This window comes from Lissotriton vulgaris, chromosome 5 (genome assembly GCF_964263255.1).
Source record: "Lissotriton vulgaris chromosome 5, aLisVul1.2, whole genome shotgun sequence".
Lineage (NCBI taxonomy): Eukaryota > Metazoa > Chordata > Amphibia > Caudata > Salamandridae > Lissotriton > Lissotriton vulgaris.
This window is the reverse complement of record NC_141693.1, coordinates 705807561-705826259: the sequence shown is the minus strand read 5'-3', so window position 1 is coordinate 705826259 and position 18699 is coordinate 705807561. Positions and strand designations below refer to the sequence as shown.

Here is an 18699-nt window from a genome sequence, read left to right as displayed (position 1 = left end):
GTTTCATTTGAAACAACTCAATTGCATTCCCCATGACTTCCTTGGAATGCAAAGGATGAACACTATAATGTTCATATATTTCTTCACTTTTAGAGGCCTCTACTTTCTCAATTTGGCCAGCACACAAATCGCTATCCTCTTCATCACTTTCTTCCTCTTCTGCAACATATACATTTATATAGTACTTATTATTTTTCTTCAAATACAATGTTGCCTTTTTGACTTTCCTAACATCCACTAAATCTTGCCATATTTTCTTATTCTTTGTCGGAACCCCATTAACCAAGATAACCAGAGGTTCCTCTTCAACTTTTTCTACTCCAATTGTGTTAATGTTTTTGTTCAAATCTAGAGGCAAATAAACAACTCTTCCCTTTAATCCTCTCTGTAAATCTGCTGGAGGCAACTTCCCTGTCTTTGGCTCCATTCTTACAATAGCCTGAAAGGGATGGATACTTTGAATCAAAATAGATTCATAAGTATTTAAATCCTTCAATTCAGAAGGAACCTCAACCAATTCAAGATTATTATGAACCGCCCTAGCAGGCATCTGGTTTTGGTTTAATTTGTTACAACAATAAGTACACACACGTTGATCTGATCCCAAATCAAAACAATTTTCTACCATCAAGTATGTGGCGAAATCCTTCCATTCACTATTATTTTCCCTTTCACTTTTTGCATATAAATCCACTAACTTAGTCTGATTCTTATAATAAGTGCGTCGACAACACACACAAGTGAAATTAGGCCTCTCACTTGATTTCATCTGAAACGTGGCAATTTCCTTCTGAAATTTATCTGTACTAGAAACCTGTACATTATCTTCAACATTACCTTCTACTTCTGGGTCAATTTGAACATTCTCATCTTTACTACCAAAGTAACAAAACTCAATTTCTTCACAAATATTCTTGACATCTATTTCAGAACCATGCAAAAGAGCAGCACATAATTGTTTAAGCATAATTGCTGGACTCTTAGCATAATACAACATTCTCACTAAATTTCTCACTTTATTATGATGCACTGCTAGCATCCTGAAATGATGAAAAAAACTCTGGCATACTCTCCTGGAAAGACAAGCCAGTGAATGACCACGCAAACCTGTCATTTGTCTCACTCTGCAAGGATCTAAATCTTGCAACAACTTCATTTTCTGCTTCAAACTTTTCTTATTAAATGTCCGTACAAAATCACAAAGCAAATTGATGGAATCCTGTTGCACACTGCAAATAGAACTACACTTCCAAATATACACAGGACCCTTAGGACGTCTTCCTAAAACCTCATTACCTAACACCTCGTCTGTCTCTGTTGTCACAAGTTTTTCTTTTTCAACTGGACAACCATCCTTCACTTCATAAGCTCGACCACTGGTGTCAACTGCAAACACCAAATCATTATCCTGAAAATAACTCTCCTCATTAAAAAATGCCTCACAACTTGAACTATGCATCCATTCTCCGGAAAAAACTTCACAAAAGTTACTACGATTTACTACTCTCTTCCATCTACTATTTGATTTGAAATCAGTGATTACCTTGTTTAGTTTCCTAATTCTATTGATTACCAAAATAAATAACTTTCGCTTAATTTCGAAAGCATGATCAATAATTTTCTCTACATTTTTCTTCTTCTTATAAAATGCCACTTTCTGTTGGCCTTTCTTAATATTTTTTAATAAATTAACTATTATCCTGTTGCGGAACATTCGTTTTCGAATGTCCCTAAACTGTTGTTTCCTTCTACTATCATGCACAGAGTTATCTCTTGCTCTACCAGTAACATTTTTGATTGGGCTTTCCTTTCCATTTAAATTACTTTTCTTTTTCTGGACTGAAACATTTTTTGTAGAAATACTTTTTTTACTACAAATATTTCTTAAGAATGATTTCGTGCTCTTACCCGGAGCTTTCTTGGTGATTTCACAAATATTTTGGGAAGAGGACTGTTGCAATAATACATGATCTTGGTGTCTTCGACGTTTTCTAGCCTTTCTAATTCGATTCTTAGTTGGCATTTTTCAAATTTTGAAATGATCTGCAGTTGAATCTGTGGAAAAATATAATAAAAAATGTTATTAACCACTATTACCAAACAGTAAATGAATAACAATCATCAAAAACTTAACACCCTACTTATTATTTAACATAGCAAATGTTTTGCATCAGCACTGCGTCACAAAAATGACACACAGTGGTACAAAACAGGCATACAACAATCATAAATCTCTCCCTAACATTTTAAATGATTATTTCAGGTTGACGATAAGGTGTGGCCTATCTAAAGATTTGTTTAGGCCCAAATCTTTGGACTGGGGTGAATGTGTGTCATTGATCCACATTCGGTCCATCACCAGTTTTGTTTCTTTAAGGTGAGACCAACACATGGTTGCAGATGAGATTTTCACTTGTTGAAGAAAACAAAGGAGATAATACATGTGAAGGCCTACCAATGAAGTAAGTCATGTCCACTTCACTCTTGAACAAAGGGCAGACCTCTTTTGAATCTGTGGTCACACCTAAACTTCATCTGCACAATGTCATTCATAAACTTAGGAAACACTAGTGATGTAATTGAAAAATGTTGAGTTTCTTTTCCTCACTTCAGAATTACATCACCTGTGTTTCCTCATTGACTTAAAATGTCCTTAAGACACATGAAAGCGTTTTTTTAGATTGCCCTGGCACCATTTTTGGGACATTTTTAACATGACTATGTAACTCCCATAATTAAAATCTAAATTTGCCAAGCACAGGTGGGAGCGTATTTACAAGAAACTTGCCCCATGAAGAACGCTTTCCATTTAAAAAGGGAAAAATAACATCATAGACACTCAAATGCTTTATAAATATGACCCAAACAACCTATGAAGCTCTAGCAGTACATATCCAGAATAGTAATTGATTTCAAAAAATCGTTTTTAAACACAGCAAATAAATCAATTGGATAACTACATTCAAGAGGAAATGACAAAAAATGTCCTTGAAACACATGAAAGCGTTTTTAGGAATGCCCTTGCACCATTTTTGGGACATTATTAACATGGCTATGTAACTCCTATAATCAAAATCTAAATTTGCAAAGCACAGGTGGGAGCGTATTTACAAGAAACTTGCCCCATGAAGAACGCTTTCCATTTAAAAAGGGAAAAATAACATCATAGACACTCAAATGCCTTATAAATATGACCCAAAACAACCTATGAAGCTCTAGCAGTACATATCCGGAAATGTAATAGATTTCAAAAAATCGTTTTTAAACACAGCATATAAATCAATTGTATACCTGCATTCAAGAGGAAATGACTGAAAATGTCCTTGAGACACATGAAAGCGTTTTATTGAATGCCCTTGCACCATTTTTGGGACATTATTAACATGGCTATGTAACTCCCAAAATCAAAATCTAAATTTGCCAACCACAGGTGGGAGCGTATTTACAAGAAACTTGCCCCATGAGGAACGCTTTCCATTTAAAAAGGGAAAAATAACATCATAGACACTCAAATGCCTTATAAATATGACCCAAAACAACCTATGAAGCTCTAGCAGTACATATCCAGAAATGTAATAGATTTCAAAAAATCGTTTTTAAACACAGCATATAAATCAATTGTATACCTGCATTCAAGAGGAAATGACTGAAAATGTCCTTGAGACACATGAAAGCGTTTTATTGAATGCCCTTGCACCATTTTTGGGACATTATTAACATGGCTATGTAACTCCCATAATCAAAATCTAAATTTGCCAAGCACAGGTGGGAGCGTATTTACAACAAACTTGCCCCATGAAGAACGCTTTCCATTTAAAAAGGGAAAAATAACATCATAGACACTCAAATGCCTTATAAATAGGACCCAAACAACCTATGAAGCTCTAGCAGTACATATCCAGAAATGTAATTGTTTTCAAAAATCGTTTTTAAAAACAACATATCTGTTTCAGCTTACATGAGAGACCATGGAATGGGCTCCATGTACAACAATAACTTGTGTTACTGCATGCCAGAATGCTACACCGAATATGCAATTACAATTTCTCCCAAAAAACAAAATCTATTTGTATATCACTTGAGACAAAGCCACATTTTAAAAACACAGCTTTCTTCATCATGTTCTCCTTAAATCATACTATTCTCTATCTAAATTAAATAAATCTTTTCTCACCTTAGCAAATACTTTTTGAGTTTCAAAACAGTCTCAGAAATACTCCAAATTGTCTTCAGCAGAACAAAGAAGAAGCACTCCAGAGGCTGCAGCTATTGAAATCACACAAATACAGATATTCATTACACATATCTCTCATATTAGCCAATCATAACTCTTCCCTCACTTTTTTCAAATCAAAACCCTTCCCCCCTCTGCCCTCTCTGCCTTTTTTGCTTAGCAACCACCTCCTGAAAGACCTCTCATGTTTGCAAATTCACACAACAATGTTTCAATTGAACTCTGAACTCTCAGTGCACCTGCGTATCCAGTGCAATCTTTCATTAAATGTTTCTTCCTTGACCATTCAAATTACATCTTTCAAAGAACACATCCATGCACCCTAACTTTCTGTTTTCAGAAATGGAAATGCACCAATCACTGCTAATGAATCATTAGCACTGGAAATCCACAGTTTTTTTTCTTTACAAACTCCTACTGTTTCAACTGCCCTTTCATTACCACACTTCATCTGACTGCAGCACAACCTTCTCCCACCATGTTTAATGTCTGGATTGTTGGACATAGTTACATCCACTGGGCTCAAAGGTATGCTGAGAACAGAAATTTACCTAACCTCAATTTACAAGATGTGGAAATTAAGTGGTTGGGCCAAAGAGGATTAAAATGTCACCAATTGATACCATTGGTGAAAACCTTTATGCATTTGCCAAAACCTGACCTGTTAATTGTGCACTGTGGAGGTAATGATTTGGGCACTTTAACTGGGGTAGGTCTGGAAATGCTTTTAAAGGACACCTTTGAGCAATTAATAACACTTTTTCCTCAAACTGCCTTGGTATATTCCAATATATGCCAAAGACAGAAATGGAGGTGGTCCAACAAATTTTGTCCACAAATTGAGAAAGCGAGGAAGCATGTAAACAAATCTGTTTCAGCTTACATGAGAGACCATGGAATGGGCTCCTTGTACAACAATAACTTGCGTTACTACATGCAAGATATCTACAGAGGAGATGGAGTTCACTTCTCAGATGAGGGCAACAGAATTTTCATTCTGAATTTAAGACTGTGCATTGGTACCTACTTATAAGTACCTAAATGTACCATAAACCCAAAAGCTCTTCTCAGAGCTACCCTTCATCTGATCACTCACAATTATTATTTTTTTCTAACTTTTTTCACTAATTTTCCACAAAATACGCTCCCCGGGGCGCTACCCGGTTCGCTAACCGAAAGGTAACCTCGCGGAATTTTTAAAAGAAATGTTTTTTTCTGCACATATAAGCCTCCTCAGCCACCCTCAGAAAACCTAGGGGGTCAAGATAAATCTACCATGCCCCCTTCTACCCATTCTGAACATTATTTGCCCTCCATCTTGTATCTTAATGCGACCAAAACACAAAATGGAGGACTCCCGTGACGCTTAAGGTTCGCGAACCGAGCCGCTTCCCGGGAAGCGGTCCAAAAAAAAGGTGGGAAAGTAATTTACAGAAAAACGACTAGAGACACTCTCACCAAATATAGATTAGCTCATACTACATAACAATCCCTTTCATTTTCACAAATTTGATTGAAATTCCATTTAGCCATTTAGCCTGTAGACCTCTCTAAATACCGTGAGGTAAATTACTTCACAAAACACATCTGAAGTGTTGGAATTGACAACCAATGAAAATGTTACTTTCATTTTCTACTTTTATTACCTGACATTTGATTGGTTATATACCTGAATATATATAAAGGAAGAGAAGGAAACACAGCCATTTTGACTACTACTTCTTGTTGTATATATCATTTGGAATATCACTAATCACTTCAACTTGTTTGTGAAGGTAAGTTGTTATTTTTAAAACTGAAGTATATTGTGCACTATAAGTAAATATGGTAAACTTTTTCAGATAGTTATATACTATCCCTCTGTAGTAGTTATAGATTTAGATAGACTTCTCTGTTATAGTTATGGATGGACTTAGACTTCTCTTGTATAATTATAAATTTACTTACATTAAATCACATACACTTTTTTATATTCCTACTTCCACTCTGATACTATACACTGCCCAAAGATAAATTCACTGATAAAAAATGCCTATCTAAAATTATTCCCAACAGTGCCCTATCTCTACTAATATATATTTTTTTAATCCAAATTTCAGGCAAAATGGAAGGCGAAAACCAAGTTTCTTTTGAAATGGACCTGCAAGAGAGCAGCCAAGAATTGATTGATACAATTGATCAAATTGACATTGAATTTATGGATGAAACTTTGGACAAAGAACTACTGCAATGTGTCCAAGCAGTAGATGACCTCCTTGAAAATGAGAACATTTTACAACCTCACAGATTGCAAACAATATTCCAAGAAAATAATGACATTTCAGACACTGAAATGTTAGAATGTTTAATAAATTATGAAACACAAACAAAATAAAAAAAAAGCTTTAAAAATAAAGAAAACAAAAAAAAATCAACAAAAACAACAAACAATTAACATACAGTATTTGAAAAGTCTATCATTCTTTTTTCCTTATAGTACGCTGCCCAGAACGCTTCCCGGTTCGCGAACTTGGCGCTCACCACTGCTGGGCCCTTTTAAAACCTCCACATAAAACCTAGGGGGTCAACGAGGATCTACTATGCCCCCTTATGGTAATTTCCCCCTTTGTTTTGGCCTCCTCTTGTCTCTCGTTCCTACCGAGAGACAAGATGGCGGCCGCGCCGGACTGTTTAGAATGTTGACAGACACCGGAGAGCCAATCAGCTTCGCTTCGCAAAGTTCTGATACGCGAAAAGTTCGCGAACCGGAGCGCTTCCAGGAGCGCTGTTACAGATATATATCTTGTTTTAAACGTTAATTTCTCAAAATCCACTGAAGCACATATATTGAGACCTAGCAAAGGCACATCGGGCTAACAGTCCCTACAATTTTGCCAAGTTTCGTGGAAATCCATTCAGCCGTTCGGGCTAAAAGTGAGGCCAACCGCCCTATGGAAATTAACATGGGAAAAACGCGTTTTGGGACCCCCCTTTTTTCTCGGCCCCCCCTTGACGAACCCCCCCCCCAAATTTCCAGGAGCTGCTCAGAAACAAAATGTGCCATTTTCCTGAACATTTCAGCCGATTCCGTCCACAAACGCCAAAGTTATTAGACATAGAATTTTCAAAAATCCCATAGGGAAAAAATCCTAACTATATATACCTACTGGATATATATATATATATATATATATATATATATATATATATATATATATATATATATATATATATATATATATCCAGTCAAACAGTTGTCACCAGTATCCACAAGACAACAAGCTGAGGCCCATTTGCATTCCAGGTGAGTTTTATTGGCAGAAAACACCCAACGCGTTTCGCAGCCGCAGCCGCTTGATCACGCGGCTGCGGCTGCGAAACGCGTTGGGTGTTTTCTGCCAATAAAACTCACCTGGAATGCAAATGGGCCTCAGCTTGTTGTCTTGTGGATACTGGTGACAACTGTTTGACTGGATTTACGGGGGTAAGGCGAACCCCGCTGTGGCCCGCCGAATGCAAGTGGCGTTGGTTCATTTCGCCATTGTGTATGGGAATAGATATATATATATATACACATATTAACCTATGAGTCACTCCTATGGCAGGCCTTGACAATCCTGGAGGCAGAGTGCTTGGTTTTGTGTGAGAGGGTGCCCTAGCATGAGCTGAGCCGCTCTGCAGCTTTCTGAACCATCTCCTTATAGCTGTTCTATGATATAGCCATACCATATACTGTTAAGTGCATTATAATTCTCGCGGTTGATGCTAACTTTGGTTTGGCTTTATCAAAACATGTTGTGTAAGGTGACAAACACTTTGGAATACTACCCCCCCACCAGTTCCGGTGGCGGGGGTAGCATTCCACCCCTCTAGAGGGAGAAGACATGTAGTTACTGTGAAACCCGGTTAAAGTTAAACAGAGCCCCAGCATCACAAAATGGATGCTGCTGCCACAGGCACAAGTATGAACAACAAATGAGAACACAGGGGGTCTGTTAGCCAAGTATTCTGGCTAGACTATCTATAAAGGCCAACTGATCCAGAAGGTACCCAAAAACACCTCTGAATAGCCATACAACGGAAACCTACTAATAATTCATAGACAGATGGATCACTTCAACAGACAACAAATATACTCAAGAATGGTTTCCAAAATCCATACCATCTAGTAGTGGATTACCATCAAAAAGACTTGTGTGATCAGTCATATCATCTTGCCATCCATTTTGAAAAAAGGCTGATCCCTTGATCATAGGGACTTACAGCCACCAGATAGGTTGATAGTCTGGGATTTGGTCCACCATTGAGTATGAACCGCCTTCCGATAGCCAATCTTTGATGGTTGAAAAATTGTGAAAAAGAACTCAGTGCAACATAAACCAAAAAGTGGTGAGTTTAAAATAGGATGATCTAGCCTCAACAACAACTTTATTCAACAGCAGGCCACATCCCCTAATTAAAAACCAGAACAGTGCAAAAGAGGACAGTATCAGCAAATATCTGTCCACAAACGGGCCAACATGATTCTGCCTAACGGGCAAATAATCCCTTGGCTTTCAGCAGGGCCTCTGCTCTATAAATGTTGCAACTGCTATCAAATATTGATGTGAACAAATCAAAAAGGAACTTAATAAAAAAAGGGTTGGAAAACGACACAACCTGTACCAACCGTGATACACTAATCCTCCACGTCAATGGATTTATTGAATCTATGGAGACAATATCATTATTGTGATTAGTGTCATGTGAAGGTGTCCGCCAATCCGTGTATACATTTAATAATAAAAGTAATCTTTATTGCTCACCCAATTTGACAGGGGAAAGGACCTCACCTCACCTAGACCGTGCTCAGGTCTACAAGGCCCGCTCTAGAGAAAAAGATGCAAACAGAAAGGCGAGACATCATGATGCTGTCACATCAGCAATTCCAAAGGCGTCTACTAGTTCCCTCTGTCACTTCTTGTCATCCCTCTCCAGGTAACCACTCACTCACAGAAACCCCTCAGGAAGTCTCAAGATGCCTCACCTTGCTACATTTCTTTAAGATATAGTGCATTTATAATAGCAGCTTCTGTAATGCATATTCTGTATAGTGTTGAACCTATCACAAGCATCACTAGCACTCATATCATTATAAACAATAAACATATCGCATTGCATTATGTTAATGCTGCCAAGACTTCAAATCTCATTAATTAGCCCATTTTGAAAGACACACGTCCGGTCTCCTGCCCTCCAGCCAAACTCCTCTAGTGCAGGCAGAATACAAGCTATATTACTACAGAGCCTTCCGTGCCTTACCTATCCGTCGGTACCTCAAGCTCAATCCTGAGACTTGGGACAGGCACCGACCGGACAGAGGAAGGCGTATTTATTCATTAGACTCCCGCTGGGACTACTTTGTCTTCAGCGTAGGAGTGGGATGGTACTATCGACACAGTGCAAAATTCGTCATGTTCATGATTACATTTGAGTCCATACATCTCGCGCCTACCTTGTTATTGTGCTCATTTGCCGCTTGGAAAGATGTTTAAAACGATAATGAAATAGGGCGCAGGCATGAAAACCAAAACCAAAACCGTCCCTTCACTACGCGGCATTGCTCGGAACTACAAAATGACGTCATGGCGTCTTCGTTTGTAGTTCCGAGTGAGATGCTGACCAACGCAGTGATTTTATAAATTCAAACATCCTGGGCTGTGATGTCTTTATCAATTATATCCCATGGAGTGTTGCCTTATTCTGTTATGTATTATGGAGCACTCAAAAGAGAGATTATTATACCTCGGGCCGCCCCACGGCAGAGATTGGGACTACAGCGTGACCTCACAGCGTCTAGGTTTGTAGTTCTGAATCAGTATGTGCCACACTAGAAGTTAAATCGGCTCAAAACAAAACAAGCCTAAATGTATTTTTTTATTTATGTATTTACTTGTATCTAAAAACCACATAACTGGAAAAAAAGGCTGGGGGTCGCATAACTGGCCGCCCCATTCATTCAGCGACGATGCTCAGGACTACAAAGTGACGTCATGGCGTCTACCTTTTGTAGTTCCAAATCAATAATCGTCAGTACAAACCAGGGATCTTAAACATTAACTAATTAAGCTCTTGCTACAAGGATAGAGATTAAGAACCCACTGCCATGTCATCTAATTGTGCCAAGCAGGTCATGCTGAATGGAACCTCATCATGGCCGTAAAGTTGGTTCTACCAGATTAGGATCCCAAAGCCATAGGACCTAACTAGCAGTATGATGTAAAGAACTTGCCTGTCTCAATTCATACATCAGCATGTGTAACTAGCCTTACTTATCATACGCCCACATGTGTCAGTTTACAATAGTGGTCTATTTTCTTATTGTCTTATTGTCTACTATATGCGATTGAAGTCACACAATAGGATCCCAGTCCCTAGGACTAGATTACCCTGGACGAAACTCTACAACATATATCTTGAACCTTCGACATTCCATAACGACTGGAAGACAGAAGAAAACTCCCTTGTGGTCAATGAGTGACCACCCTGTTCAAACAGAAACCAACTGCATCTTTGCCGTTCTGCATTTTTGAAGCTTCCGCCTGATCCCAAAGAATCTGCGACACAGGACATGGACTTCCAGGCATTTCTGAAGCTGACCCGAGATCCCAGTAAAGCTGAGACCCATTACTGACACGAGAGACATGGGACCGGAACTCCTGGACATCCTGCATTTTGCAAGCTGCACCTACTTCCAGAGGTATTCAGAATTTGTGCATTGGGGTGTTTGAAGCCCCAGCCCTGAGCACCTTTTGCACCAAAGCTCAGAGGCCATCCCTCCACGAGTGTCCCATGGGCTCGCTTTGTGCATTTCAGCTTGACGCGTCTTCCCGGTTCCTAGTACGTTGGCTAGTGAGCCCTCACGAAGACCAATCCTTGATTTACTTTGCTTTCCTAGTTGCTCCTGGCCTGCTCCAACTTCTCTCCAAAGGAGAAGTTCCTCAGACCTTGCTGGTCTGCACCGAAGCCAATCTCAACATCTTGCGTGGATTGCATTTGCCAGGGCTTGTTGGGTCCAATCCAGATTCCGACACTGTAGTCAAACGGATCCTTTGTAGAACAGCTGGAAGCCAGCTCCTGGTTGTTGTCAAGGCCTCCTGGACCACGTGGCTGAAGAGACAAGCTTCACCTCTTTCACCTGAAATCACCCAACATTGGCTGGCAGCTTCCCATCGCCATCCTGGTCACTGGCTAGTGACCCAGACTCTGTCCCTTCTGCTTTCAGGTTCTTCAGATCTTCGATCCACCCTTGGATCCACCCGGACACTTTTGCTCTAGTCGCCTGCAGCACTTCTTCGCAGCTCTCCATTGAAATCGACGACAAAACCCGACACCTATGCACCCGGCTTCCCTGGGTGAGGTAACACGAGTACTCCGGTGCTCCCGTGGGTCTTGACTCTCGAAGTGTTCTAGTCTAAAAGGGTTTCATCATAGTTAACCTAGAAGTGTCCTTACACTGTAAAATTGTAACTTGTTAGAGCTTGGACTGAGAAAATTACAATTGCTAAGAATGGAGAGGGTCATAGTTGAAAATGTGCTTGCTTTGTATACTGAGGGTAATTACATTTGATCTGCTTGTGCCTGGGATTGGGAATTCATCTGTATTTTCCATGTCTAAGGAGTGGCTTACTGTCCCTGATGTGATTCCCAGTTGAGAAAGTGTGAGAGCGTTTTATTTGCCAGAGTATTTGCTTTCTCTGTGTGTTTCTGAATTAAATGAGTTTATGGCCTTCTCTTTTTGGCGCCATTAGGTTTCTATCCTCTTTGGGGTTCTGCTATAATAAAGCTGATTCCAATGTTTTTGATTCTTCTCCCTCCAAGCATATTACTGGGTTTGAGTTGGATGTTCTTGATCTCTTTGGTTCTTTCATCTTGTCCTGGTCCGGGTCTTCCCTTGTCCTCTCTGACTGCATTATTGCCGACTGCTGTGACTCCCTTCGTTTTTTATGTTTGTGACTTTATACCATTTGCTGATGTTGGCATGGGTGAATGGATCTTTGTTTGACCACCCTGGGGTGTATCCTTTTGTGCTCCGAACTTCACTCCAGTCCGCTCGGCCTGGCTTTGGTTGAAATTGCTGATGTTGGCTGGATTTAATCGCAGCCAGTCTGCTGCTCCCGTTTTGGAATTTCATGACTCACCTGGTTTGATCAGCCCGGGGTTTTGCTGGGCCTAAGACTGCTGCATTGGGGGCTAGTTGCATAGATCTGTAATAAATACTGAACATATATGGGAGGTACACCAGGTGACAATCTTAGTTTGCAATTTAGGTTCTTACTTATGTGGTACGTTTCCCTACTCCACTATTATTGTTGCTCTTTTTATTGATTATACCAAAGATGTATTACACCAATTCTCCTCCCCATAACTACAACTAATTTACCAATTGCAAAAGTTACAAAGAGTACACTGTATGAGATACCTTCAGGTAGACTGAAACCATTGAGATAATTCATTGTGCACTGTTAAACTACCTGTATTGTTTATTGCAGTATTAAACATTAATAAATAACAAATTAAAATAAGCATTTGCAATGCAGTAGGTCTTGCATTTGTGAGAGTTAGAGCTATTGGCTTTGTAAATGACAATATATTTTACCCATGTGCTTTTGTTTCTAGTGATGTGGGTGTATGTGGTATGGAATGGAATTATGTGGGTTGGATTGGAATAAAAATACTCCACCGTCCTCCAGTTTTTTTCTTAGCCATCGCAGTGTCGTATCACCATGCCTCAGTCACAACAGTGCTCCGTACCTCTCATGAGCTCTCCAACAAAATATTAGGGTGACCTGCATGAGTGATTAATATTATCCCTTAAAATGATTGTGACCCTAAATCATCCTAAATTAATTTAACTAAAAAGACAACAGTTAACACACATTTCACCTAAATTAATAGAAATGCACAGAATGATAATGCCAGAAATTCTCTGCTCATCACAATTCGACTTCATCTTTCTGACCCTGCTGTAGTAAAGATGATCACACCACACAGGAGTCTTGTCCAGTCCTTTTATTGCAACATCCTGCCTAAACGAGCAATCACAGTATAACTACTCAGAGAGGACTCTTGGGTGCCATACTTTATTCAAATATCAACACTCCTAACAAACAGTTCCTAGGGTATACAACGTTTACAACGCAATTTTTACAACGCACTACCACTACAACGCAGGCATTACCACGCATACCATTACAACGCATTGCGCTGGGGGGCGCTCTAGGATAGGGAATAAGTTTCATTTTATATCCAACACCTTCCCTAGTGTCCACGGGGACTGGAGTTGGAATATAAAATTATACTTACCACTATCCAGCACCTCAAAGCGCTATGCGTTGTAACGGTATTCGTTGTAAATACCGCGTTGTAATGGTATGCATGGTAAAAGTATGCGTTGTAACGTCATACATCCGTTCCTAGAGCATGGCCATGCATTGGAATATTGGAACATAAGAATCAGAGCTCTCCAATATTCCAACACAGAATAAACACACAACTACTACATCTGCTTATGGTGCTACACACCTAATGCAGTAATATAGCATCATTCTTTTCAAACTTTTCTCTAAACCAATCTTGCAAAGATTGGATTGTGTGGTGAAGGGCCATGAACATGTCCTTGGGTAATGTATGTGCTGATTATGTAAGTCACACCAGTACCTTCAAGCCGAGTTTGGGCTGTATAAAACTACCAAAAAATCATAGATGCACTTCTCCTTAGGGATATACCATTCATTTTGTAAGGGACAGCATTGGGGCACATTAAAGCTTGAGAGAATTTTGTGAGTCCATATATACATCCTGTAAAATGCGGATCACAACATGGCCTAACGTAACTCAAGTCTTCTTACCAATTAGTCTCCATCGACTCATGCTGCTGTTAAAGTTGGCACAGTTGAGAGAGGCCCTTGATGTCCCATCAGCCTTTGCGCTTCTTCCACTTCCTCAAGTCTAAGGGCTGCAGCCGTAGGAGACTCTTGCTGCACTGCACCAAAGGCCACAAGTGTGAGCACAGCAGCTTCAAAGAACATACTTCCGATGTTATGTTCAATTGGGAAAATAAAAATACGGACATTTCGCTAGTGTTTTACATGCCCAGAGAGAGACAGTAAAGATGGGCGAATAGTAAGTAAATTGTGTTTCATTAATGTAAGAATTATTTCAGAAAAGTTGTCTCTTTCAGGTCTTAGGATCTGTCATAAATGATAAAAGCTCCTGTCATTTTTTTTGTCCTCATTCATAAATAAGTGGATTGTCTTTAAGCAGTCAAAGGCTCCTTCCAAGATCCAACCGAGGGAGAAGATGACCTTGTGCAATATTTTATCACCTCTAGGGCTCTTGGAGTAGCCAACCACAAGACACCTGGGAATAGGACGAGGAAGAGCATATCCACCTTCTCCAGACTCAATCTCCATCCCTTAAATTCACTTATTTCATAATCATTGGACTATTTTTAGGAAGTTGAATTATCGAGTATGCTAGTCCATTCCTTCCAGGCCTCCCAAAATCGGGTTCTTTTTCTTGACATACAACCCTGATCCAAATTATGGACTCTTTTAACTGAGGCAACCCATTCTAAAAATACTGGAGGTTGTGACAATACCCATTTTAAGCAAATTTCTCTTCTCGCCAGAAGGATTAAAACAAATAAGAGTGAATCTTGAATTTTGGAAAGCTTGCAACTCATACTCTCCTCTGACCAGACTCCAAAGATAACCAAAACCAAGCTTACCTTGATTTCTTGTCCCAGGACCTCTGAGATCATCTTACCCATGTGATGACAAAAGCCTTGGATCTGGGGACACTGCCGGAACATGTAGACATCGTCCGTATTTCCTGAGGTGCACTTCAAGCAAACCTTCACACCTTCACCTACTGACTTGGCGAGTCTATTTGGGGTTCAGTAAAATCTATGTTGTGTAAACAGATGGGTTCTCCTAGGAGGGGCAGCTGTTTTTTTTTAGTTTAAGAATTTTGATTGAATTTTCAGAGTGAGAAAAACATAATCAAAAATGTGAACATATTGCAAATAAAATGTAACCATCAATATATAAATGAAGGAAGAAAAAGTAACAGAGGAGAGAGAAAGAGAAGGAGAAAGAGAGGGAAGGTAAAGAAACAAAGAAGAGAAATAAGAACAGGGGCCCTTATTTATGAGGCCTTGCGTCAGTTTTGCGCCGCCGGTGCGTCACTTTTTGTGACGCACCAGCGGCGTACAAAATGCGCCTTGTTGCGCCATATTTAAAAAGTGACGCATCTAGGTAGATGCGTCACTTTTTAAACCCCTGCGCCACATTATACCTGCGTCAGGTATAATGTATGCAGAGGGGGGCGTTCCCCCGCAAAAAGCCTCGTAATAGTGACGCAGTGAAATCTATGAGATTTCACTGCGTCACTTTTAGGATGCTGTTGCGTCAAAATCTTGCGCCTGCCTCACAGCAGGCGTAAGACTGATGCAAGCCCTTTCACATGGGGCTTTCCCCATGTGAAAGGACGCATTGCTGGAGTTGCGTCACTTTTGTGACACACTCCAGCAATGCGTCACTTTTGCGCTTACAGATGCGTCAGAAATACTGACGTATCTGTAAGTCCTTGCGACATGATGCGTCATACATTAAATATGACGCATCATTGGTGTCGCAAGGAGTGCGCAGTGAAAAGTGACGCATCGCTGTTTTCACGCAGCGATGCGTCACTTTTCATAAATGAGGCCCTTGATGTATATGAATTAATATATAACTTAAAGCGTAGGTGCATGTGTAGAAAGATAAGATGTAAAGGGTAGCCAGAGTAGATTTAATTTTCTGAGAAAGAGTAAGAGAGGAAACATTAGCAATTCTGTGTTCATCACAAATATAGTTCCACAAAGTTAATGAGGATAACTTAGAGTTATCTTTCCAACATGACAAATAACTTTGAATGCTAAAGCAATAAATAGGTCAAACAGCAAATAGAGGAGTGGAATCATCCAAATCAGATGAAGATGAACCTACTAAAATATTTTGCAATGATAACGGAATATTACAGTGAAAAATGTTCATGCATTTCGACCAAATAGATTGCTAAAACATCAATACCTTCGAACAATCATAAAGTAGATGTATCAAGGTGCCAGCGGTTTCAGAACAAGACCAACACAAGGGCGAGGAGGTAGGGGAAAACTTGGATATGCAAACAGGAGTACTAACAGCTCTAGTGTAAATAAAATAGACATATTGAGTTATACGAGCAGCTATATAATTTTTAAATAATTTAGACCACAATTTATTCCAAACAGAGACAGGAAATGATAAAGATAAGTCTATTTCCCAGGCTAATTCTGTAAGAGATTTAGGTCGTTCAGTAACAGATGATAACAACATCTTATAAATGTGAGCAGCTTTAGGTCTATTTTCTTGAGAAATACTATATAATGGTGTAAGTGGAGTAAGTGAGTGAGAAAAAGAAGGGAAATTATGAGAGGTTAAGTAGGACAGTAAAGCTGTTGATTTACGTTCATATTTAAGAAATTTATTATACCAGATAGTAGAGGATAAAAAACATTGGAAAGAATCTACACCATCAGAAAATATATTATATATTAAATGTTGGGAATATTTTAAAATAGGATTATCTAATATGAAAGTAAAATTAGACATGTATATTTCGAAAATAAAAATCTTTTAATAATGACCATTCAAAATCAATCCAGCGAGGAATAGAGATATCAACAAAATCATAGGTTAGGGGAAAAAGTTGTCGAATTAAAAATGCAGAATGATAAGATTTAAAATCTAGAAAACGTACACGCCTTCTGATTTGGAACGTTTAACTTTCATAGGAGCAGTAAGGGGGTGCTTGTTATTCCATAAAAAACTTTGTACCAATAGAATTAATTTGTGAAATATATTAAATGGGGATCCGAAAGGGTAACATAGATAGTGTATAGAGAACATGAGGCACAATCATCATTTTAATAGTATCTAATCTACCCCACCATGACAAATGAAGAGGGGACCAGGAAAGAAGGAGTGACTGAATTTTGGTAGTTAGTACATTAAACGTATATCCCCCGATTTTGTCCAATCTTTCTTTAGACTGCTCTCGAGAAGCCCTACAGATTGCCTGGTCCGACCATTTAGCCGTCCCTTTCTCTTTAGATATGGCTGAAACAGCAATAAGACCTGAGGTGTAAACTGCTAGGCCAGCTCGGAATTGGGGGAAGATCAACATGCCAGAACTCAATAAGCTGTTGATCAAAACACTTCCGTGCACTGAACTACCAGTTACTGCACTCAATTGCGCCACTGAACTCTGGCTAACTAATGCTGTCAATTCGGCGTTACCAATGACATCGAAGTCCGCTTCCTTACATCATCCCCCGGCTCAGTGGTACTCTGAACAACTTAAATGTCTCCGCTCACAATGTAAGACCTTGGAGCGTAAATGGAGACAAGGTTATTCCCCCTCACGTAAAGTCATCTATAAAGAAGCCTTGAAAAAGTACCACAATAGCTGTAAAACTGCTAAAGCAGATTATACTAAAAAAACTGTGACTGATGCACAAAATTGCCCAAAGGTGCTATTCTCCGTTGTTAAAAAATTGACCGGTGCAAATTCTACTCCTCCCCCCCCGGCACTTGATGCCGCCCAATGTCAATCCTTGGCAGATTACTTTATAAATAAAGTTGATCTTATCTACGACCATTTTACCACACTTCCAGGGACTACTTCCATTGCCCCTGATATGGTCCAGGAACCGGTGAATACCGCCATTGATGCAGTAATTACTACTTGGCAGCCTTTAGATGCCATCTCCTTTGTCTCCTGCTTAAATAGTGTGCGATCGGGCTCCCCACGGGACGCTCTCCCGGCCAAAATATTAAAACAATTAGATCCCCTCACACACCCCATCATTATCAAACTACTAAATGCTTCTCTGAGTGAGGCCCATGTCCCCCAACCTTGGAAACACGCCATGGTTGTACCTTTATTGAAAAAATTGGGTGCAGATTCTTCCAACTCTGCCAATTTCCGCCCTATATCACTGTTGCCTATCTTTTCGAAGATATTGGAGAGACATATTAATTCTCAGCTTTCCAAACTGGTCGAAAACACTGCCTTTCTCCATCCTTCGCAGTCGGGCTTTCGGCCTCGGCACTCAACTGAGACTGCCCTCCTGGGGGTAACAGAGAATCTTAGGCACGGTGTTGATCAGGGAAACACCATGGCGCTCATCCTGCTGGATTTGAGCGCAGCTTTCGACACCGTGTCGCATTCCATCCTTATTGACTCTCTGAAATCTCTAGGTGTGGCAGGCCAGGCCCTGGTCTGGGTGGTGTCGTTCCTTAGCAACCGAACCTTTCAAGTGTTTTCCCCTAAAGCAGCTTCCACCATCTGTCCATCTACCCGCGGCGTTCCCCAAGGTTCAATCCTTAGCCCTTTATTATTTAATATTTATGTTAAAC

The 18699-nt window shown here is 39.7% G+C and overlaps 1 protein-coding gene across 1 annotated transcript in view; it reads left to right on the top strand.

Annotated features, from left to right (window-relative positions):
- The window catches only part of LOC147711417 (polycystin-2-like protein 1), a 3079390-nt gene that overhangs the window by 1942690 nt on the left and 1118001 nt on the right, over nucleotides 1–18699 (top strand).